Source organism: Thamnophis elegans, chromosome 2 (assembly GCF_009769535.1).
Source record: "Thamnophis elegans isolate rThaEle1 chromosome 2, rThaEle1.pri, whole genome shotgun sequence".
NCBI classification, from domain to species: Eukaryota; Metazoa; Chordata; class Lepidosauria; order Squamata; family Colubridae; genus Thamnophis; species Thamnophis elegans.
Window position 1 is genome coordinate 37,138,197 of NC_045542.1, and position 26,393 is coordinate 37,164,589.

The following is a 26,393-nucleotide window of genomic DNA, read 5'->3' on the forward strand; positions in this document are numbered from 1 at the left end:
TGTAGGCCTGAATCTGGGAACTGGGGAGGGAGGGAGGGAGGGGGAGGGGGGAGAGGGGGAGGGGGGGAGGGGGGGAGGGAGGGAGGGAGGGAGGGAGGGAGAGAGAGAGAGAGAGAGAGAGAGAGAGAGAGAGAGAGAGAGAGAGAGAGAGAGAGGTGTCTTATGCTTGTACAATTGGCAATCTGCACTTAGCCTCTGGTAAAGAAAGCCTTAGTTTAAAAAGAATGTTGCAACTGTTCTGCAAAATGAGAAAACAGATTACAACATCAAGAGAGCTAATAGAATTTTAATTATCTGATTATATTTTATTCTGGTAACAGATAATCCTCCACTGCATTGATTGTCTGTCTGCCTTTCACATTTTGACCTGCTTACCTCCCTCTCATTATGGTGTTGTTGTTTATGTTGTTATTCACTACTATATAAATCAGTAAAATAAATAATTTCCTGCAGTAATTCAGCCATAAATGAGGAGATTGTTATTATTTGGTGAGTTTATCACGTTTACAGCTAATACCTGTAGAAAAATAAACATCCTTTTCTGCAGTAAGAGCAATCAGCATATTTAAGTGTGAAAAATGCAGAGGGAGCGGAGGAGAGATGGAGTGAAATATGCATTGGGCGTCATGCCTGAACTCTTTTAGTAGCTTGTGGGTGTATAGAAGGCAGAAAGAGTATGATTATTGTAACAGTAAGTCAATTACATAAGATATTTTCTCCTTACACCATCAAAAGGAATAAGCCTGATCAAGAGTCACAAGTCTAAAACAGATTTGGCAGGGAACAAGCACAAAGCCACAGAGAACTCACTAGTAGCCAAATAAACACATGTTTTCCTCCAATATATCTTGGGTGAACAAGAACATTGATGGACAACTATTAATGGAAACTCCACAAAACGGTTACTTTGCATATTTTCCCCAAGCTATACCACAATTAAGGCTAATCTTGGAAATGCACAGACATCTACACAGAGCATGATTTAGCATGGGCATTTTAAAGAAGACATTATCTTATATAGACGAACTGATTCTATGCTACAGGTGTGTTCTCTCTCTCTCTCTCTCTCTCTCTCTCTCTCTCTCTCTCTCACACACACACACACACACACACACACACACACATGAAAAGCCTTTCTAGAGGGCAAGATTGGATCAGCAGTCCATCTTCTCTGCTTTCATAAATGTTTCAGCACAAGATGCTGAAAAGTCAGCAGATACTGGATTGATACCGCCAACAAGAATGTATAAATACAGAGCAAATTTATTCTAACTGTCCTATTCACTGTTTATATTTTTTATAACTGCAGCAGCATCTTCTCATCACCTCCCCATACTGCTAGCGCCTATCTCTCCTTTCACATGTACCCATCTACCTGGCTAAAATTTCACTGCAAAATGGTAATCAATACACTCCCAACATTGGGTTCATATTTCACATTAGGCTACAATCTGACTTTTCTGACTGTACATATGTACATTGTATGAACCACAAAACCACAGTTAAAGAAGCTATGTGTTTTATGTTTTGCTGTTTCAATTATTTTAAAAGGCCTTCATTTCTATGAAGGAAAATATACAAATGAACTGAATTAATGAATTTACTTAAGTAGGCTAGAACAAGCAGTATAAATGAATGCAACCAGGTAAGAACATAGTAAGTTTCTTCAGCCTCTGCTGAGCTGCAACTTCTTACAAATTTCAGCAGATTTGCAATTGGACGCCCGACCCAATCTTTTTGGCTACATAATTTTGGACAGGGATAAAAAACAAATTTACCTAAGTTTGAATTCATCCAAAAAGGCACATTCTTAACATATCTGGTCCATGAAAAATCTCAAATAAGCCATCTTTGACAAATACAGAGCTTTTTAATCAAACAAAACTTCCAAAAAGAAAAGTAGACATTCTGGGATTCAATGAAATCTTTCAGAAAACATTTCCTTAAAAAAGTTAACTAACAAGGTTTTCTCTATTAATACTGGGTTTAGATGATGCAGCAAAATTAATGAATCTATTAAAAAATCGAGAGAACAACAATTAGAGGTAAGTCTCTTTGCCAGGTAAAAAGGTAGCAGGAACAATGTCGGGAAGAAGCAGAAGCAACAGGAGGTAGAAGCAACTGGTAAGAAAATATATTCATCTCTAGCAACCTGCTTACATATATGAGCTGAATATTTGTGAAATACCAGACAATGTTCTGAAGCCTGAAGATAACTCCAAAATAGGTAGTTAATCTGAAATAACATCATGCATAGAAGAATGAGCCATTCTTGTAAAATAAAAAGCACTCAGCGAACCGGTTGTTAAACCGGTAGGATCCCATCCCTGGTGGGAACCATAAAATAGTGAAAGTCATAGAAAATGAAGAAGTTAAATTGTTCTGGAACTTTAGAATTCAAAGACACAGGCATCCGCCACATAATACCCAGAATTTAACAACTGTCCATAAAAAAGACAAAAAAAGTCTGGATAGTGGACATGACAGTACCTGGAGACAGTAAAATAGAATAGAACGAACTGGAGAAGATAACAAAATATAAAGATCTACAAATAGAAATCGAATGACTGTGGCAAAGGCAAGCAAACATAGTACTGATAGTAATAGGAGTCTTGGGTGCAATCCCAAAGTTTGTCAGCATTGACAAATTTGCTATCAGTCAATTGCAGAAGGCAGCTTTACTTGGAACAGCTTCTATCCTACGACGATATCTGTAACACCATCAAACATCCAACATTCACGTAAATGAGGGAAGATACGATATTGTTGCCATTACAGAAAGTTGGTGGGATGAAACCCACAAATGGAACATACAGCTAGAAGGATTTAAATTATTTAAAAGAAATAGACCAAATAAAAGAGGAGGTGGAGTTGCACTATATATAAGAAATAACTACATCTCTACAGAAATAGAGCACAACAATGATGAGAACTATCTTGAATGCATTTGAGTCAACATAAAAGGTTGGGGGGAAATGACATTGTCATAGGTCTATAGTACAGGCCATCCAACCAACCAGAGGAAGTAGATGAACTTTTTGCTAGTCAGCTAACTAAGGTATGTAGGAAGCGCACCACAATAGTAATGGGGGATTTTAACTGCCCTGACATCAACTGGGAAACAAACTCTGCACCAAGTGGAAGATCCAACAGGTTCCTAACAAACCTAGCAGACAATTTTGTTTCCCAAAAAGTAGAGAAAGGAACAAGTGGATCAGCCATATTGGACTTAATTCTCACTAACAGAGAGGAAATGATAGAAGGCGTTGAAGCCACGGGAACCCTGGGGGCAAGTGACCATGCAATATTGGAATTCAACATTATGCAAACACAAGTAGTAGAACAAAGACAAACTAGGGTCCTGGACTTTAAGAGAGCTAATTTTAATAAACTTAGAGAGAGCTTGGGAAGAATTCCATGGATGAGAATCCTCAAGGGGAAAATAACTCAAGAAGCTTGGGAAATTTTGAAAAATTAGATTACAAAAGCCCAGTCTAGCACAATATCAATGAAGAAGAAAAGTAATAGCTCCCAAAAGAAACTAGAATGGCTGCATAAAGAACTCTCTGACAAATTAAAAGACAAAAAAGATAAGTATAAAAAATGGAAAGAGGAAAAAATGGACATAACTAAGGCAGAATATCAGCAAAGAGCCCAAACCTGTAAAGATGAAGTGAGCTAAGGCTCACATTGTGAGCTAAGGCTCACAATGAAGAAAGGCTTGCCGGAAAAGTAAAAAATAACAAAAAAAGCTTCTTCCAATGTGTTAAAAACAAGAAAAAAAGTTAAGGAAATAATTGGTCCATTGCTGGGAGAAAGTAACAAGAAGGTGACAAGCAACAGGGAGAAAGCAGAACTATTTAACTCATTTTTTGTATCTGTCTTTACACAAAGGGATAAAACAGTCCAACCTATCAAAAACAGCACCACAAAAATCAGATTAGGAACACAAGTGGAAATAGGGAAGAAAATGGTGAGTATCTTTACCCTAGAAGAGTTCAAAACACCAGGACCGGATGGATTACACTCCAGGGTTCTGAAAGAACTGGCAGATGAGATCTCAGAACCACTGAACCATATCTTTCAGAGATCCTGGAGCACCGAGGACCTACCAGAGGACTGGAAAAGAGCTGATGTGGTTCCCATCTTCAAACAAGGGGAAAAAACAGATCCAAGAAACTACAGACCTATCAGCCTGACCTCAATACCAGGAAAGATTCTGGAAAAAATAATCAAGCAACGAATTAGCAAACACATAGAAGTAAACAAAGTAATAGCCAAAAGCCAACATAGGTTTGTCAAAAACAGATCATGCCAGACTAATCTTATTGCATTCTTTGACAAAGTGACAAAATTAGTGGACCAGAGGAATGCTGTCGATATAGTTTACTTGGGCTTCAGTAAGGCATTTGATAAGGTAGACCATAACCTACTACTAGATAATGTAGAAGAATGTGGGTTAGACAGCATCACCACCAGATGGAATCGTAACTGGCTGACCAACCGCACTCAACGTGTAGTCCTCAATGGAACTGCTTCTACATGGAGGGAAGTATGCAGTGGAGTACCCCAAAGCCCTGTTTTACGCCCAGTACTCTTCAACATCTTCATCAATGATTTGGATGAGGAAATAAATGGGGAACTCATCAAATTTGCAGATGACACCAAGCTGGCAGGAATAGCCAACACTCCAGAAGATAGGCTTAAGATACAGAAGGATCTTGACAAACTTGAACATTGGGCACTATCTAATAAAATGAAATTCAATGGTGAAAAGAGTAAGGTTCTACATTTAAGCAAGAAAAACAAAATGTACAGGTACAGTATAGGTGGTACCTTGCTCAATAGTAATAACTGTGAGAGGGATCTTGGAGTCCTAGTGGACAACCACTTAAATATGAGCCAGCTGTGTGCAGCAGCTGCCAAAAAAGCCAACACAGTTCTAGGCTGCATACACAGAGGGATAGAATCAAGATCACGTGGAGTGTTAATACCACTTTATAATGCCTTGGTAAGGCCACACTTGGAATACTGCATTCAGTTTTGGTCGCCATGATGTAGAAAAGATGTGGGAACTCTGGAAAGAGTGCAGAGAAGAGCAACAAAAATGATTAGGGGACTGGAGACTAAAACATATGAAGAACGGTTACAGGAACTGGGTATGTCTAGTTTAATGAAAAGAAGGACTAGGGGAGACTTGATAGCAGTGTTCCAATATGTCAGGGGCTGCCACAAAGAAGAGGGAGTCAAACTAGTCTCCAAGGCACCTGAGGGTAAAACAAGAAGTAATGGGTGGAAACTAATCAAGGAGAGAAGCAACTTAGAACTGAGGAGAAATTTCCTGACAGTTAGAACAATTAATCAGTGGAACAGCTTGCCTCCAGAAGTTGTGAATGCCCCAACACTGGAAGTCTTTAAGAAAATGTTGGATAGCCATTTGTCTGAAACGGTATAGGGTTTCCTGCCTAGGCAGGGGGTTTGACTAGAAGACCTCCAAAGTCCCTTCCAACTCTGCTATTGTATTGTATCCACATCTATCTAACCCAGGTTCTTGGAAAGGACTCGATACCTCATCATCTGAACAATTCTGTAGACAGCTTACCGTATTTTTTGCAGTATAAAATACACTCCCCCCCCTAAAAGAGGTGAAAATTTGGGTGCGTCTTATACACCAAATGTAGCCCCACCCACCTGCCTCCATCCTTTGGCCATTTTTAGCTTCCATGCGTCGCATTTTAGACCTGTTCCAGGCTGCAGGGATTGCCACAGACCATCGCTACCTCCGTGCCTCACATTTCTGACCTCTGTACCTTGTGCTTTTGACCTCTACACGCCCCATTTGTGGCCTGTACGCGTCGTGTTTTGGGGCAGTTCTAGTTGGCATCACCGCCACTGCCAATCCCCACTGCCTACAACCACCCAAAAATGGGACACACGGAGGCCAAATAGCGAACCTGGAATAGCTGCTGCCTGGATGGACCGGTTCCACGCTGCGCCTGCTGTACTCACTGGAGCTTCCTGAGTAGATCAGCAGCTTGTTTGAAGCTGCATTTCAGCCTCATAGAGGCTGAAACACACATGTTCACAACCCGCGAACCAGTTGTTAACGTTCATCTCTGGAAACAGCTGATTGGGGGTATTCTGAGAGGCTGATCCACCCGCCAATCAGCTGCTTATGCTGAATCAGGCTGTGATAATGTGCTGAAGCTGATCAGGCTATTTGCTAAGGACGCTAGTCAGATGAATCCCAATGGATGCTGGTAGGCAGAGACATTTTTTTTTCTTATTTTCCTCCCCCAAAACTACAGTTGCTTATAAAAATAAGGAACAGCAATTTGTTTCAGATCCGACCTGTCACTGGATCATGATGTATTTTTTTTAAGAGTATGTAATATATAAAATAGCAGTGGTTTGACCTTACTGCTTTTCAAAGGAATCCCCAAAATAAACCAATATCCACCCTGAGAGTAACCACTCTGCCTCAGGGACAAATTATTTTCCTCCCACACGTATTATAGAGTAAGAGTCCATAGCAAATTAAATTGAGCATAGTATTGCTTCATGCTCCTTTCTCTCCATTTTCGCTTACCTTTTGACAACTGCTTCTACTCTCGTTGCTGAATCTTTATTCAGAATTTCTCTGATTAACATCAGCCTGGGAAAATTAGACTGTAATGGCTGGGTGCCTTCAATTTACTGCACAACCTTTTATCAATTCAGCAAATCAGAATTTAAAAACATGAAGATCCACAATAATCTGTTCACTACAATTTATATGGGACCCAAACTCCAAAGTTTTGGCTTAAATGAAATCATATACATTTGTAGAATTATTACAAATATATTTTGCTCATATCTAGTCAATCTAGTGGTTTAATGTGCACCTAATCAAACTTAAACCCAATCAGAGTATGCAAAATCATCTCTTTCCAACTTATTCCTACCAGCTCTTCAATGATAGTCATCAAGTTACAACCACTAATTAGGCAACCTTTCTAATTTACAATGGCACTGAAAAAGTTTCTTACGACTGGTCCTCGCACTTATGAACACCTCAGCATCCACAGGGTTGCATGCACAGAATGCAGGCACTTAGCAACTGGCATGCATTTATAATGATTGTGGCATCCTGGAGGTCATGTGATGGACACTTGTGGTCTTCCAACAAGCAATGGGAGAAGCCGAATTCACTTAACAACCGCATGATTCACTTAACCACACTGATTCGCTTAACAACCATGGAAAAAAGGGTGTAAAATTGGACACTACTCACGTTTTAAAAATATTTATGTTTCCTATTTCTAAACTGCCTATTTCCCTCAGAGAGGGGCTCTTAACAACTGCCTTGCTTAGCAACGAAAAGTCTGGTCCCAATTGGGATCATATGTAGAGGACTACCTGTATGCAAAGTTCTGCAGCAGAAGATACATTCCAAAATGTACTTCCTTTCAGTATTGCATCTTTTTAGATCCCTTTTAAATTAATTCCAATTTAGTTTTTGTTCTAGCCCCACCAACCAGCCTTAAAGAGTAGTCTTCAGCTTTTAAAAATGTTGTACATAGTTTGGTTAAAAGATCAATGTTTAATATTATACTTCTTTATGATCAACTGTGCATCCACATCATCATCGAGAAACAAGAATTGACAGTCCAAACCTTTTGGAATGACATTTGTTTTTTTTTCATTCTTTTATCTTCTATAATTTTTCTAATTAAAGAAAGCCTATCTATTAGGATCTTCAATATTAAAAGTCACAAAAATGATTCCAGTTTCATTCTGAAGCAGCCTGTACATTTTCAGATGCAGTGTTGCACATCAATTGCTAACAAAGTTTTAAAAGATTTACCTATCACACTGTTATCTTTAAAAGATATAAATACTGGTGATTCATCTACTTCTTAAATTCTGAACATTGTATCTCAAATCTAATCTAAATTTTGAACACTGCATATCAAATGGGCTATATACTGTTAGCAACTAACCTGAAATTCATTTATCTGCCTCCAAGGATCCTGAATTTACAGATAACATCACTGATTAAATTACTATAAAGGTCAGTTCTCACAGGATTTTCCAGCCCTAGTAATTCCATTTCAACTACTATAGATCAGTGCAAACAGTTCTTGATTCTTTTCAGTACCTTTTTTTTTTTTTTTGCTTGACCAAAACCAAGATGGAAAACATCAATAGGTTTAAAGGTCATGATGTCTATCTGGGAAGTCTCAGTCCAGAAGAGGAAAACAGAGAGACATAGAAATATAACTATCCTCTTCAAATTCACAAGGAAATCACAAGACGTGCTGGAAAGGTCACAGAAAATGCAAAGTGCTTCCAATTCCTCATGTACCAATAGTTCAAGCTTTTCATAGCAGTGGAGCTACAAATGGATTCCAAGTTGCACTAATATAGCATGGCTGTAGTTATCTCATTCATGATGCAGCCTTTTATATGCTGTAAGCCCAACTGCAGATTATTGAATAAACACTGGTTAAATAAACCAAGGCTTAGTACCATGATGGCGAACCTATGGCACACATGCCACAGGTGGCACACGGAGCCCTCTTTACAGGCACACGAGCTGTCACCCCAGCTCAGCTCCACCGCCCATGTTCATGCGCCTCCTGTCCTGTAATTTTTGGGTCTCTGCTGTGCATGTGTGGGGGGGGGGAGCTGATGGGACCATGTGGGAGATGCTCGTGCATGCATGAGGGGTTGCACATACATGTGTTGGGGTGGGGGTTGCTCATGCATATGAGGGGGAAGTGCAGGGGCAGTGCCCTCTGAACCCCATGTTTAGTCACAGGAGGCTGCAGGGAGGCCTGCTAGGCCCAAAACAGACCGCTGGTGTGTGTATGTGTCATGTGCACATGTGCGAGAGGGGTCCCTCGCGCATGCGTGGAGGGAGCATGGGGGGTTTGTTGCCCACCATTGCATTATGGGTGTGGCACACACCCGTGCGCTGGCACACGTGCACACATACTTTCAGCACGCAATGACAAAAAGGTTAGCCATTACTGGCTTAGTGCCATGTGAGAATCCATACTTTCAAAACTATTCAGTGCTGAACCACTCAAAAAAAGAGATTTGACTTAAATACTTAAATACAGGTTTCGATGATAGGCCAGTCTCCATGGACTTTGTTTTGCCTTGGAGAAAGAAAGATCCCAAAGCTAACTTACCTATTGATAAATGCCATATAAGCTACTGGGAAACTCATTTCAATTAGTTGCCAAACTTGCCTTAATTTCTATCAGACAGGTAACAAGTCATTTAATTTTAGTAGCACTTGTTTTCCACAATTAATCAACCGCTTAGATGATAGACTTCACCTTTATGAAACTGTATTCTGTAGTTAATTTGTAATTTTCAGGCCATTACTTTTGAATGAGCTACGTATTAAGGATCTCACAGATGCTTTATTCCAGTCTCTGCCTTCTCAAGGTGAGTAGGTTGCTTCAGCTTTGCCTTTTCTTCCAATCTCCTTTGGTTTTTCAAAACAAGAAAAATGTCTAAAGTGTGTTGAAAAAAATCTCATAAAGGAGCTGGAAATTTAGGATTAAACAAGGGAGGGCTGAAATGGCAATTAGTCTTTTTAGTACACAAGAACATCTGAAAGCACACAAATTAGGACATGAATTATTAAAGACACAGTCAGATAGGGCTATCAGCTTGAATGCTTCCTCTGAATGTGCACATTGAAAGGCACATAATGACTGCTCTAAGTATATCCATGTTACAATCCTAGCAGTCAAAAGTAATTAAAACACATTTATTTGTTCCTCTTATGCTCGTTGTTATGTCTTTGCTTCTTTTTTGGTTAGGTTTATATCTCACGTTTCTTTCATGAGCTCAATGGAGCAAAATAATCTCACTTGCCCCCACCCCACCACCAATTTTCTCTTTAACAGCTACCCTATGAGGTAGGCAGGCCTAAGAAAGAATGATTGGCCACAAGCCACTCACCGAGTTGCCACAGCTGTAGACTTGAACTAAAGTCTCTCTCTTCCTAGTTTAATATTTTAACCTATATGAGGTACCTAAACATCTCAAGAAAGATAGCAATGTTATTTCTAAATTAAGCCAATGAGAAAGACTGTCCTATTTAAAATAAATAAATAAACCCTCTTATATGGAAGGAAATATTCTATAACCATCATGAATTCATTTATGATTTCTACTTTCACATTTCTGATTAGAAAATGATTTTCACCAATGTGATGCTCATAGAATATAACTAACAGCAAAGATTACCAGAGAAATGTGTTAGAATGTCATACTCAGACGATCTCAGTTTTCACTGAGCAATTGGCAATTCTGGGAAAAGAGATGTCTTCCAATTGGCCATGTTCATGTAAACATGACAAGCCAGTTTCCTATCCATAAAACAAGAGACCACTGGCTGCAGAAGTGACAGGATAGCAGTGCTTCCCTCTGGAGAATTATTCAACCTTTGTAATCCTATGTAATTATATTTGCTACAAAGGAAATTGGAAGATCTTGCTATTTCTTTTTATCTTTCCCTTCACTTTTTAATCTTTTTCTTTGTCTTTTTTTTAATTCTGTGTTTTTATGTTCTCTTTAGGACTTTTCATAACATTTATATAAGAGGATTACTCAACCCAACATTCCACTGGCTCTTACCGAACAAGTTTGAAAGCCTTAGTCATAAGCACTTATGAATTAAGTGGCAAAGCAAATGCTCTATTCTGAGCTTCTCCCGGGGAAAAAAAGTTTGGGAATCAAACAATTAAAGAACATTGTCACTGAACACAAGAAAAACAAATATAAACCCCAAAGGCTATACAGATTTGGATTTTTACTTACATACCGCTGCTTCTTCATTCAAAAATATTAGATGGGATTTTCCACATCAAAGTATTTTAGAAATGTTGATAGAATTTATTTGTGTAATCTTTATTTAATTAGGTTTTTTAATTTCAATAGATTTAAATGATTTAATAATCTACTTGTTGTTAGAGAAATAAAAGGTAAAGTCATAGGCTAAACGTGCTTTTACAGTTAGAGATTCTAAATCCCTTCTGCAAGGGCATTATTTTTAGAGAACTGAAAAACAGGAAACCAGCTACATAATCCCTTTTGAATTCTTGGAATTCAGACAGACAAGCACTTGCCACATAATACCCAAGACTTAACAATTGTCAATAAGAAAGACAAAAAAAAAGTGGATAGTGGATGGGGCAGCAGATACATAATAGAATTGAAGACAAATCACGAAATACAAAGATCTGCAAATAGAAATAGAATGTTTGGTGCAAAAGAAAGCAAAGACACTAGGCACCTTGGGTGCAATCTCAAAATAATAGGAGCACCACTTAAAGATCACCGACATTGACAACATTACTATCAATTTCAAAAAGCAGTTTTACTTCGAACAGCTTACATGCCACCTTTAACAGCATCAAATGACAACATCTGCCTATCCCAGATCCTTGGGAAAGACTGGATGGGTGGATAAAAATGACATACCCAAACTAAACATGTGGCTGACTATGCAATGAGTCATGATAATAACAAATCATGATAATAACAATGCCCCAGTGAGGCACTACCTTGATGTGGTTGTGAGGCTTGCACGCTCCAAGGAGGATGAGAACTCTGCCAGAGATTGAACCATATTGGATAGGTTGCATCACAGGAGCAGATGAAAAATGCCTCTCTCGTAAGCAATATGGTGAGATGTAATTTACAGAAACCCATACCAGATCAGTCATCATCAAGGTCAACAAGGAGCATGCTAGGTGACACATCTGGTGACAAACGGGTTTCAGGACTGTCGGCTGAGCAACCAGGGACAGCAACTGTATGACTACTATCCTGGAAGAAAAGTTATTTACTCTTTGCAAATATATGAAGACTGAAAACAAAGAAATAATGATCAAGTCTAATGAGAAGAGAATATCTGAAAAGAATGCAACAGTTCTGGAAAGAACAGCATCCAGAATGGGTCTATGACAATTCACCTTGGCTAACTTGCCATGACCAGCTCACCATGGCCAACTTGCCACAGCCATGGTCAACTTGCCACAGCCATGGGACAACTCACCATGGTCAATTCGTCATAGAACAAGAGTTACACTAATATCAAAGAAATGGTGGAATAGAATAATTAAAGAAAGGATGCAAAAGGAGGGGCTGAATGGAATGTGAATGACAAAAATTACAATATTTCTTTATTTATTTTGAATATTTAAATTGAATTGTTAAATTGTCCCATGGAGAGTTGTCCTTTGGCAAGTTGTCCCACAACAAACTGGCTGCAGCGAGTTGGTTGTGGCAAGTTGTCCCATTCTGATCCAGGATCAGAAATAACAGAACAGAGACTAGCAGATCTACATTGATTTACAATATGAAATAAAGTATAAGATTTGAACTGAACTGAACTGTATTCATTCTCAAACCAGGTCTCCCATCCGCTGCCTTCTCTTCAGAAAGAACAACATCCTTTATTTAAAAAGGAAGAGGAATTGAAATAAAGCATAACTAAGCATTCAGAACAGCACAAAAGCAACAGAATTAGGTTGCTTGCATTGAAGCTTGTTCTAAAGAAACAGCTAACACAAACTTAAAAAAATCCCAAAACTGTAATATCAAATATAAGCACCAGCTCACTGCAAGAAACAAACCCAATAAAGTACAGCATGGTTGCAGATATAATTGAAAAACTTGAATGAAAAATCAACAAAGAAAGAGGGGGAGCCAAACAATGCATCCCCAAATTAGGTTGGAAAATAAGAGCAACATGCTAAAATCAAGTGCAAGCAAGCTAGAACAAATGAAGCTGAAAAACAAGAAAATCAAGGAATACCTGATTAAGAAATATCATCTAGAAACAAGAAACAAGGAAGATCAAGGAAGCAAATGGAAATAATAAAGCAGTGAATAACAGGTAGAGCCAAGAAGATATTAAGCTCAAATTGCACACTAGTAAGCAGAATATTCAATTACACTGAAAATCAGAATATTTCCACCGAGCCATTGATGGAAAGATTGCAATAAACCAGTGAACATCTGACAAGCAGTGTAGTTCTGGATGAATCTATGGGACAACCCAAAGAAATACAACAATAATGCTGCTCGAATAAAGGAGGTGGATAAGAATAAAAAGGAAGATGAAATGAAAGAACTTGTAATAGTGCAGAAATGGTGAAAAAAGGAGCAAGGAAGATCAAGAATTGGTGAGCGCCAAGTGAAGATGAGCTGCACGGTTTTTGTATGAAACATCTGGCTGGTTTCCACCCACTCATTGCCAAACGGTTTAACAACATATAGTACTGCACACACTTTTTCCACCTGAGCAAGGTGAGAAAGGAAATCACCCAAACAGTAAAAGAATAAAATACCAACTCTAATTGACAAAACAATTTGGAAAACTGCAACTGAAGGAAGACCAACTTGAATGTTAGCTTGGATTAATTACAAGATGACATTTGACTCCTTCCACATGATTGGATACTCAAGTGGCTAGAAATAACAGGAGTCAGTAGAAACATCAGAAGCTTTGTGCAAAGATCAATGGTGCAATGGAAGACACATACTGGTCTATAGTGATAGAATGGGAAAGGTTAATATCAAGAAAGGAATATTTCAAGAAGTTTCACTATCACCACTACTGTTTGTCTTTGCATTGATTCCTGTGTCAAAAATACTGAACAAGTCGGACCATGGCTATCAAATATCAAAAACATTTGACAGGCTATCCCACCTCTTACATGGATGATTTACAGCTAAATGGAGAAACACGATCTGAAACAGAATTGTTGTCAACACATACAGATATGGCAAAGAGAGTAAACTTATTAAAGAAAGATCCAATCTGGATCTAAAGAGAAATTTCATGACGGTAAGAACTATCAATGGAACAGTCTGTAGAGATTCTCAGTCATCCAGGTCATGGTTGCCCCAAAGGTGCCTTTTTCAGGAGGCAATTGGATTTCCTTGTTTTTTCTTTGAGGATATTTTTTGCTTTTCATCCAAGAAGCTTGCATTTATATTCCTTGCAGAATAATAAGGAATTCTTTCCTTATATTCTTCTGCAAGGAATATAAATCCTTCCATTCCCACTATCCTGTCAGAGCTGAAGAAGCTTCTTGGATGAGAAGCAAAACGTCCTCAAAGAAAAAACAAGAAAGTCCAGTTGCATCCTAAAAAAGGCCCTTTGGGACAATCAATGGAACAGTTTGTCTCCTGGAGTTGTGGTGCACTATTGCAGGAAGTCCTTAAGAAAAGTTTGGACAGCTATTTTTCTGAGATACAATAGAGTTTCCTGTCTTGGGTGGGAGGTTGAACCAGAAGACTTCAAAAGTCCCTTCCAGCCCTATGATACTATGATATAGCTAAGATATTGCAATGTATTTTGGTTTGGACAAATTTGCCACTTTTACTATCAATAATATTGCCCTATACTAAGTCCTTGGGAAGGACTCGATAGGTGGATAAAAATGTCAAATCTAAATATTTGTCTGGTTGTGTGACCAACCACAATAATAATATTCAGAAACCGTTATTAAATCAACAGCACTTCCAAAGAAAGCCATCACATATTCTGTTAGAGGGATTCTATCACATATGGGACACAGCAATCAGGTTATTTTATTTTTGGCTCACTCATGGAAAGCAGAGCTATTGCTAAGTGCTTTATAGAGATAATTATTCATCGGTTGATATAAATCCACCCACTCCTTTTTCATTCATCTGATGTAAAAATGCAACCATGCCCATAATCATATGTATTATGAAAAGGCTAACAAATATGTATTCAAAAGCTGATAAAGAGATAATTTTCATACAGGATCAAGCAGTCATTCAAATGAGATGATTTTATTATAGTCCAGTTAAAAAAACAGAAGTTATTATTATTTAAATAGAATACAGTAAATACTTTGAATGTTGGACCTAATTTGTGTAAGCATGTATACTTATTTATCATTGCACTGTAGTCTTTCTTCTTTAGTACAATTGTTTCAAAACATATTCCAATAGCAAAAGTAGAGAATAAATAGTAAGTTGACGCCCAAATTCAATAGTTAAACTTAATTATTGTAAGTCAGAGATGCTCCCAGTTCTAGAAACAGGAAATAATGCATTTTAGATTGAAACCAGTCTACCCCACTTGTTGCCTTCAAATATAGGGCCCTTGACGCTCTCTGAGCTTGTTTTCTTGCAAATATTTACAGAAGTGTACAGATGATTTAACCTAGTTGGTTAATGAAATGTCTGCAAGGAAAAAAAAACAAGCTCAGAGAGACCAAGGACCCCACACTTGAGACCTGAGTTACATATATTCTCTTCAATCAGTGCCTTCAAATCAGGAGTGGGATTCAAAATTTTTAGCAACTGGTCCTCCGCCCGGTTGCTGAGTGGGCGTGGCCATGCTGGGCATGGCCTACTCAGCCTCTTGCACCACGGCGGGAGGGGGTGTTTTCGCCTTCCCCAGGCTCCGGAGGCTTTTCTCGAGCCTCCAGGAGGGTGAAAAAGGCCTCACCGGGGCTTGGGAGACCCTCCAGAGACCAGAAACAGGCCTATTTCCAGACTTCTGGAACTTCCAGGAGGCCCATTTTTCTCTCTCCCAGAACCTCTGTGTGTGCCCTGCACTTACCTGGAATCCAAAACAGGCTGCTTGGAGACTCCTGGGAGGGGAGGGGTGGGGTGGCCAGGGCCAGTCTGTCCTTGCAACTACCAGTTCGGTGAACCAGATGTAAAACTAGCATCTGGTTTGCCTGAACTGGTCTGAACCTGCTGAACCCCACCCCTGCTTCAAATATACTGAACTTCCTAATTAAAATGATTTTGGAAGATAATGCCCAGCATCAGTGGAGTAGAGGCTGGGGAAGCTGGTTTGAACAATTTAGTGAACTAACTTCAGATAGAAGGGAAGCTATAGAATTGTTGGTGGGAGGTGTAAAAAGGGGAGAAAAAGGTAGAAGCAGCAAAATACCTTAACAGTCTTATTTCCTTCTACCATCCCCAATATATCCCTCATTCAAACAGCTACTACATGGCATTATGAAACAGTACTTCATAATCATACAATTTTATTTAAAATTGCTGATTATTTGAGAACCATAGCACTGGTATCTCTATGTGTACATTGCTAACCATCCCCCTTCAGCATACCAATACAGGTTTTTATACATTTCTTCTTGAGGGGATGTCCTACTAGAATTTAATAATGAAAAAAGTTGACCTATTAAGGGTGATTACTGTAAAAAGTGCTAGGCATTAAGATTCATGGTCCTTTTTGAGACCAGACCTAGGCATTTAATAAAAGTCTTGAGGAATGTGACCAGGAAGAATTTTAAACCATATATGCTTGTGGTAAAGGTCAGTCTTAGCTGAGCTCCATTTGAAAGAGTTAATCTCTTTCGTGATTGGGGAAAGATCATGTAATGCTGAGGAGGCATTGAAATAAATGGAGCATTTGGAAAAGTAGACTCAAAGTTGGAGGAAAAAGAAGAAAGAAAATATGGAGATGGATAAAAGCAACCAAGTAAACAGAGAAAAGATACAGGAATGTAAACTACATTTCCATAACATGGATGTTAGTTTAAATTGTTTTTCAAAAAAAGATAATTAGATGAAAGGAAGACCAAACAATAACTATTAACTAAAATATCTATGCTGAGAGTCCATCTCCAATTGCCACACGTGAAGGTCAGACAAATGAAGGGGTTGAATTTATGCCCTATTAATTAACTTTCTAATGTTTTGCTACCACCAGAGGGTCAACAGACATAATTTGGATTGAGTTAAAGTAGCTCAAATTGTTTATCAAAATGTGTCTGGCAATGCTACAATGATACAGTGAAACAGCCTAAAATCATCATTAGGTGTACAAGGATATAAGTGCCTATTTTCCCCCTTCAGCCAACATTATTCCACCAGAGCTTTGGGTTGCATCTATTCTATTATTTGTTTAACATATACTGCCTCTTGGGCATGGGCGTGGCCAGCACGTGACTCATCTGGCCCCCTCCCCACCTGAAAAACGCTCTGATGCTAAGGAGTTAGACTGAGGGAGAGAAGGAGATAAGATAGGAGAGGCCTCTGCGGGGCAAGAAGAGGAAGGGCTTCTGTGGGGCAAGCCTGAGGGAGAGAAGGGGAGAGGAGAGGCTTCTGTGGGGCAAGCCTGAGGGACAGAAGGGGAGAGGAGATTCCGATCGTAATTACACATTAATTTTCAATCTGTAATGAACATTGAACAGCGAAGATTGACATCTAGAGATAATTAAGGGTAATCTAATCCAAGGTATAGAAAAATGGAGAAGAAACATGGAATATACTTGCAATGGGAAACTATTGTGATAAAAAGACAGAATCACAAATTGGGGGCATGTAAGGATGTATAACTATATAAAGATCATAATAAGAATAGGGTTTGGGGTCTTTTTCCTTGATGCATAAGGAAGTGCATTTCTGAATGTAAGGTGGCGTTTTTTATAAAAAGCAAAAAAAAGCTTAAAAAGCATAGAAATTGTATAATCTAAGCTGTGTAGCACTAAGTCCTAAAAAGCTACTGCAAATGATAAAGATGCTGGACAGGTTTTGTATGTAATACCTGATGAACAATTTCCCCTTTTTGGCTAGCAAGATATGAAAAGGTGGAAAGCTCAACAGAGGGCATAGTTAAATGAGAAGCTTGCTTTGTATTTCCAATGCCAGAATTACCTAGAAACTAAGCACATGATGCTCTATTTCTACAGAGCTTTGTAACTAAAGCAACGGTTAAATAACTCTAATGCAAAGACAAAAGGCAGCACCAGGATTTTGCAGCAGGGCATGCTTAAGCTAAATGAAACATAGATTCATTAGCAATTACTATATTGATTAAAAAGAAACTAATGTCAAAATAATTCCTATTTAAATGTGCATACGGTACTTTGCCTTGGAATTTTTTAAAAAAACAGAAAACCTCAACAGGTTTCCACCATGAATAAATTGTTAGTTGCGTTAAAGAGAGTTAAAAACAAGGCAAACTGCAATGTAGTATCTCTATTTTCAAGGCAATTTGAAACATATTACAGTAGATTTTGTAGTACACACACCCTCATCTCCTGGGCAAATTCACACATGCACAGCCAGAGAAAACTAACTGAGATTGCTCCATAGCAACAGCAGCTGCTTGGCTTCTTGAGCACAACAGCCTAATAGAGTCAGGAACTAGTTCAAAATAATTTCAGGCTAGTCAGGTGTCAGCTTTCAGCTTCATCATAATTTATCCATGGGAGAGAGAGTGAGTCGTGGTTTATTGGCCCATGTAAGGTCACCTTTGCATGTACTACTAAGAATGTTTAAACAGCATGTTGAACAAGACATAATTATTATATTTGTACTTCTTCCGAAACCATAAGGCAAAGTCCATTGTAATTTGGTACAAGGTATGATTTGGTAGGTCAGTAGCTAATGCCTTGATTGTGTAATTCCTTCCAAGGTATCCTCAGTTCTTTTGAGTCCTCCACTGGAGCATGGATCTAAGAATAATGATGTCAACATTCTTCAAAGGGAATTTTACACAAAAACCAGGTATCAAGAAGAGCACTTTGTCCAAACAAGACCTCAAAGTGCTTTTTACTTCTTGATGGCATTGCTCCACAGGCATGCTTTTTTTTATAGCAATTAGGGCTAATTAAGAAAATACCAGTTAAAAAATAATACACAAAGCACCAGAGTATAGGTGACACCTCCAACTGCAGCCTTAGTTTCTTCAAATCGGGCAATAGTAATCAACGAAAAAGGGTTTTGCAGAGAGAAAAATCACATGAGTGCCATAAGGAAGTCAATGTCAAAGAGATGGGTTTAGCTCCTATCCTGACAAAGCCTTTAAATATCAGGTTGTTTTCCCAGGCCTTGGAGTAGTTGCTTGGGAAGTCCCTACCAGTTGTATTTTATGTTATAGACAGTGTATTTTGGCCAAAGACACAGGAATTTTTAAATTGTAAATTCCCTATAGCACTGGCCCCCAACCTTTTGGGCACCATGGATTGGTTTTTCCGCAGATCAGAGGAGGTGTGGTTTCATGTGCTGCCTGCTTTCTGGGAATGGGGATTTGCTTGTTTGCGCAGCCCGGTTTCTGGGACGCCATGGCCAGGTGCTGGTCCATGGACCAGGGGGGTTGGGAACCCCTGCCCTAGGGTCTTCTGGAGTTAGATAGTTTCCAAATCTAAATTGGGGTTAGGGTTGAGATATAAAACTAAAATTTTATAAACCAGATTAATCTATATAACATAGGTTCTCAAACTTGCAGTATCCCAACTGTTACCTGGAGCTCAGGAAGTGAAATTTTAACCACCTTTCCACTCTTCCCATGTAAGGTTGATCACATTTTGTAAAATATTGTGAACATCAATTGCTTATGAGTCCCTGGAGGATCCTAACACAAAGTTTGAGAAATCCCACCTTAACTTTGTTATTTCTGTTTCTGGTAGTTTCATGTTAACCAACTTTTAAGAAGCATAACTTACACACAACCAAGTCCACCACCTTCATAATTTATAATACAATGTACACATTTCAGAAGCCAATTTTCCTTGGCAAAATCATTTACGAAGCTTGTTTTCAGGTAAAAAAGTACAGCACATTTTCAATTGACAATGAGTCACAGCATGAATTAATGCCACTGACTTCAGATGCAAACACTTCTCAATACTTTCAAACCATGGAAGCAGGGCAGGAAAAAGGGAAGGGAGAGCACTCACAAAACCTTTCTCAAACTTTTGGGAAGATGAAACTTTAGAAAAAGAGAAATATATAATATTGACTTACCAACTGACAACTCCCTCAAATGAGAAATAAACCATACATTGTTAACCAATTAATTAGGATTTAATATATAAAGTAGCGTTGTGAAGCAACCAAGTCTGAAGATTCAGTAGGCATGCCCATGCAGTTTTCTGTATTGTTTCCTGTTGTGGAATGTTTTTCAACTAGCCAGTCTAGCTTACATCACTTTGATTTCCTGATATCTCTCATTCAAATATTAACCAGGCCCAACCCTGCTTAGCTTTGAATCCAACTATATTGCCAAGGTATATCTTATTTGCTTAGATGAAGCATCATCATAAATGGTGAGATGTAATCATAAATACTGTATGAATAACTGTAAGCTGTATATTTCTCCACTTTAGGCCACATGCCTAGTACTTTTCACTAGTTAGCAAACAGTCAAAAACAAGATGAACTGAATGTGGAAAGTTTGGAAATACTCTGTAGATTCTAAGGAGGTATGTTTCATGTTCTAAACTTATAGTTTTGAAAAAATAAATATTATTATAGTAATAAAGGTCCCAAACTGTTCTCTAACCTGCTGATGAAACCAAATACCAATGTTTTAAGATTAACAATTAAAGTATAGGAAAAGAGGGGTCCTAACTTTCAAAATGCAAAACTAACAATTATAACTGAGCAGAAGACAAGTAAATTGATATGGCATACTTCTCTTATTTTATGCAGAGAAGAGATGCCTTATTGGGGAGATGGGCAACATCTAAATTTAATACCTAAATAAGGTGCACCATGGTTGCATCTCAGGTTTTTATTTATCTTATGGAAAGTTAGTTCCCAAATGATGGCTTTATTGTTTCTCTGATCCAGTTTGTCCTAGGCCTATGATGGCAAACTTATGGCACGAGTGCCACAGGTGGAATGTAGAGCCATATTTGTTGACATGTGAAACGTCAGCTCCGGCGCATATGTACGCACCAGCCAGATGATTTTTGGCCTTCCAGAGGGCTGGGGGAGGCTGTTTTCGCCCTCCCCAAGCTTCAGGAAAGTCTCTGGAGCCTGGGGATAGTGAAAAACAGGCCCAACGGCCCAACCGGAAGTTCAGAAATGATCCATTTCTGGCTTCTGGAGGACCGGGAGGCCATTTTCGTCATCCCAAGGCTTCAGGAAAACTGACATGGGGGTGGGGGAGTCACACATGCATGCGTAGGTGGGGGTCATTGATTTGTGGATGTGGATGTGGGCACAAACTATTTTGGCACACCTTTATAAAAAGGTTTGCGTTCCCTGTCCTAGACATACTGTATATCCTGTAAAGAGTCAATTAAAAACAAATAATGAATAGGTTTCATTCTTAATTGTTAAATGAATTTTTAGGACTACTTTGTGCAGATATACTTTGTGCAGATTAGGATGGGTGGGGATTATTCTTCTTGTGAGTGCAAACCTGCAGCAAAGTTCCAACATGTCAGAAGATACCCATGTGAAATCTTTAAAACTCTAAAGCAGTCTTTCTCATCTTAGCCATTTTAAGATGCATGGACTTCAACTCCCAGAATTCCCCAGCCAGCATTGGCTCAGGTGAAAACGTGGCTGAGGAACAACTCTAAAGCCTTTGTTTGATGCAGATTTTATCATCTAATCAGGTTTATTCTGACTAGGCAGCAAACTGCCTGGACCACTTTAGATTACAAATGTGGAATCTCACCTTTAATGAAAAATAGTTCAAGGCAAAAAGAATTCAGATCATTAAGGGGAGCCAACAATCAAGTATACTTTTGTTTTACTAATCAGGAAAGTTTTTAAAGGCTGCTTCCCTTACTTCCAATCTAAAGTAGCATGGTTAAGGTATGACTCAGGCTTTTAGTACTTTGGTCTAACTTCAGTAATCTTAGCAAAGCTAGGCAAATTGCTTGCTTCATGATTAAAATGAACTTACTTCCTGCTGTGGAGTAATGCTTTCAGGTTTCTGCAGGAGTAAGTAATACTATAGAAGATTTAAAACAAACAGGGAAGAAAGGAGAGAATTAAGCAACTCTGCTGAAACTGCCCAGCCTGAATAAGATCAATGCATAACACTTAAAAAAATTGAAGTAGGAGCCTTCAACAGTTTTGTTTACGCTTATTCAAGAAGGCAACTGTATTAAGTGCAGGACAGACATTACACACAAGATGGCTGTATTAGAATTGTCTATTTAAATTAGAACCACACTAAAAGCATAGATACGTTTTCTGACTATATGTTTTCAGATGTTTGTTCTACACTTGGATATTTTTTTACAGCTTTCTTTCAATTTGGATACCATTTTATTATGTAGCCAACTATCAATGGAAGATAATATTTGTAGCTCAGGGTTCAACTGTGGGGTTCTTGGTGTTCTCTGACCCTGGTTATTTTCTTGCAGATGTTTCATTACCAAACTAGGTAACATAATCCACGATAGCATGATGATGTTACTTAGTTGCATAATGAAATGCTTGCAAGCGAACAACCAAGTTCAGAGAGCACCAAGGATCCCACAACCAATTATCTATAGCAAATCATTTTGGATGTATAACTTTCATTAGCATTGACTAACATGACTAATGTCAAAAATGTATAGAAGATGTAGCACCAAACATGGAAGGCGACATGATCAGCAGTCATACAAATCCTTCAGGCATGAATGGGGAGTTTCAAGCTATTTTCAAAAGAACATTTTTTTCCCCTGCTGAGTCCCTTCTATTTCTTTTGAGCCCGAAAAGAGCTTATAAAAGCTTAGAGTATCACACAGAGGTCAACTTAACAGAAGAAGCAGTGACAAATGACATGGTTAGTTTCTAAGTCCTGTAAGCGTCCCTGAAATACTGTTACTTAATTGTAAACAAGGCTTCTACATTTTTTATAGGACTTGCCTGTCTGTCTGCTAAAGGAGCAATAAGATGACCACGTCAATATTTAGGACATGACATACAAAATCGACATTTTCTCTCTGAAAGCTTCTGCAAGACACATTTTGCAGTTCAATATTTTATGCTAGATCATTTCAGACCCTGTTTCAAGATTACAGCTACAATATTTCACAAGAAAGGAAAATGATTCATCCTCAAAGGGAAAGGGGGTAATATGCTTCTATGCAGAGAAACCAAATGCAAGACTAAATTGCCAAGAAAGCCAACTCAGTCCTAGGCTGCATCAACAGAATGATAGCATCAAGTTCACGGGAAGGGATTGTACCCACTCCATACTGCACTAACAAGGCCTCACTTGGAATGCTGCATCCAGTTCTGATTGCCACGATACAAAAAAAGATGTTGAGACCCTAGAAAAAGTGCAGAGAAGAGCAACAAAAATGATAAAGGATCTGGAAGCTAAACTGTGTGAGAAATAGCTAAGGGAACTAGCCATACTTACTTTATTTTTCAGACTATAAGGCGCACCAGTGTATAAGACGCACCAAGATTTCGAAGAGGCAAGTAAGAAAAATAGGCTTTTGTCCTTCACGGCCTCCAGGAGCACTCTGCAGGCTTCAGCAGGGCTGGAGTAAGGCAAAAACGCCCCCGCTTTTCACCAAAACGGGGCATTTTCCCCTTCCCCCAGCCCTGCTAAAGCCTGCAGAGTGCTTCCGGGAGGTGGGGGAAGGCAAATACACCCTCATTTTTGCAAACAACGGCCCTTTTTCACCTGTTTTTCACCAAAATGGGGACATTTTTCCCTTCCCTCAGCCATGCTGAAGCGTGCAGAATAGTTCGGGGGGGAGGGGGCAGAAACACAGTTTTTGTGAAAAAACAGCCCGTTTTTCACAAAAATGAGATGCGTGGACGGGGCTTCAGGAGGCCAAAAATGGCTGTATTTGGTGTATAAGACGCACCAACATTTACACTCTTTTTGGGGGGAAAGGTGCATCTTATACTCCGAAAAATACAGTAGCCTATGAAAGGAAGGCTTAATGGAGAAATGATACTTGAAGGATGTCACAGGTCGATTTATTCTCCATAGCATCTATGGTGGGATAAGAAGCAATGGGTAGAAGCTCATTAGAGAGAGAGTTAACCTGGAAATAAGAAGGAATTTCTGACAGTGGGAATTATTCATCAATGAAATAGATTGCCTCCTGGAGTTCTATATAGTTTGCCTCTTGGTTCCTCAATCGCTGGAGGTTTTCAAGAAAAGGTTGGACATTCATTTGTCTGGGATGATATAAGGACTCCTGCCTTGGGCAAGGGTTGGACTAGATGACCTCTAAGGTCCCTTCCAGCTCTATGATTCTATCTCATGGAGTTCCATAAAAATTTTACTCAGTGAGGCTGAGACTGCAGCTGTAGAGCAGTATTATTTCACAGATAGGAAATTTTAGGAACTAAACACTGAAATGATGATTAAAGATGTGAAAGTATGGTTAATTACAGTGCCTCTCTCACTATGACCATTTGATGTAAGTTCTACGGAACATGCAGCCCCAACACATCTGAAGGGAGTCAATGCAGACCCTAGAAAGGAAGGCCTTTAAGTATACAAAGATTAGTACAGTGTCAATCATACATGTATTCACCAAGGCTGTCTTAAAACTTCCATGAGCTCCCAAGGGGCTCCCGTAAGTCATTTGGCTTAGTAAGTATATACAAGTGTATGTTTGTTACATCCAAAGGAAGAAACACTGCAATGCTCACCCTTTGGGAAAAGGTGAATGTTCTCACATATTATTTACAGATTAATTTATATAATTAATATATAATTTATATTAATTTATATATCAAGAGACATTCTAATTTGTATATCTGAAAAATGATAATTCTAAATAATTATTAGAATTTATTGGATTATATTATGTGTGTACAAGAAATGATTGTCTAAGAAGCACTTTGCTGGCAATGTACTGAGGACAATACTTCTTTAAAACACACATTTTTAGTATGTGCTCTACCACAGGTGTCAAACTCGATCATGTCACATGATGTATTGTGATGTTTTTTGCCTTTGCAGAGCTGGGTGGGCGTGGCCTGGACATGACACATCCGGCCAAAGGATCGCCAGTTTGACGGGCCTGTGCTATACTTAACATGTTTGGTAGAAAGTCATGGAATATAATATATATAAATATGATTTGGGCAACAAGAGTTAATTTTTTCAAAGGATAATAGTCTCTTGAACTATACAATTTGATAATATAAATGGATTTTCCTTTTTTTACTATGGGTAAAAGACTGATATTGTAACAATGAGAAGATAAATGTATGGCACTATTCACTCAACGAATTGAAGATCTGATTACACTGGATCCCATGAGTGGATTGTTTATGGATGTAAAAATGTAGACAAATTTAATAAAATATAGAATTCTTTTATACAAAATACACGTAGCCCTTGACTTATTACCACAATTGGGACCAAAATTTCTGTTGCTAAGTGATGTTGTTAAATCAGTTATACCCAATTTTACGATATTTTTGTCATGGATTTTAAGCAAATCTGTGCAGTTGTTAAGGGAACCAAGTGGTTGTTAAGCAAGTCCGGCTTCCCACTCTATTTTGCTTGTTGGAAACTGGCTGAGAAGATCACAAATGGTGACCTCATGATTCTGGGATGCTACAATCTTTGTAACTATTTCTAACATGCTGGTTGCCAAGTGCTTGAATTTTGAAACGTGAGCATGGTGATGTTGCGATGACCGTGTGAAGATCGGTAATCAGTTTTTCAGTATTGTTGACAAGTCATTAAACCAATGGCTACAAATCAAGGACTGCCTGTACAGTAGGTTAAAAAGAATGAGAGTTGTATAATTGTACTATAAGTACACACACACACTAATATTTACATTACATAAGTACATATAGAATTTAAACTGTTAATTGTTGTATTAATTTTATTTTTTATGTTGTACTTTTTCACTAGAGCAATTTCTATACATATATTTATATGCATTTGCACTACAATTAACATTGTTTTTCTTGTTTTTTTAAAAAAACAATTAAAAATAATTTTTGAAAAAAATGAAAAAAAAACCCACTCCAAATTGAGTAAGAAACAACTCAATACTACTCCTTTCTCTATACAAGGGGTTCCCAACCCCCATTCCATGGACTGGCACCAAGCCGTGGCATGCCAGCAACTGGGCCACACAAGCAAGCGTACAGGGGTGGGATTGAAAAATTTTAGCAACCAGTTCTGGGTGGGCATGACCATAGTGGGCGTGGCCTACTTGGCCTCCTGCACCACGGCAGGGAGAGCGTTTTCTCCCTCCCCAGGCTCCGGAGGCTTTCCTCGAGCTTCTGGGAGAGTGAAAGCAGCCTCCCCAGGATTTCCGGAACTTCCAGGAGGCCCATTTTTCACTCTCCAAGAGCCCCCGCGTTGGCCCTGCACTTACCTGGCATCCAAAACGGGACATGTGGAGACTCCTTGGAGGGGCGTGGTGAGCGGGGCCAGACAGTTGCTAAGACAGAATCCCACCACTGCAAGTGAAGCCTCATCCATGGGATGCAGGCAGCACACAAAATCAAGCCTCCTCCGGTCCGTGGAAAAATCTTTCTTCATGGAAGTGGTCCCTGGTGCCCAAAAAGTTTTTTGGGGGGGGGGCACTGCTCTACACTACTTACTACGGTTGGGAAAAGTCAGCTCCCGTGTCTTTTTTCCCCCCTGAAATTTTCTTCATTGCTTTTTAGAGCTGAAATTTCTGACT

The 26,393-nt window shown here is 38.9% G+C and overlaps 1 protein-coding gene across 5 annotated transcripts in view; it reads right to left on the reverse strand.

The window, feature by feature from the left end:
• TEX2 (testis expressed 2) overlaps positions 1-26,393 on the reverse strand; it is a 107,519-nt gene that overhangs the window by 73,812 nt on the left and 7,314 nt on the right. The window contains exon 1 of one of the 5 annotated variants that reach the window (XM_032209499.1): positions 19,780-19,801. The exons of the other annotated variants lie outside the window; for them this stretch is intronic. The gene's annotated coding sequence lies outside the window, so the exon portion shown is untranslated. Of the gene's footprint in view, positions 1-19,779; positions 19,802-26,393 lie in introns of those variants that run through there. 5 annotated transcript variants of the gene reach the window in all.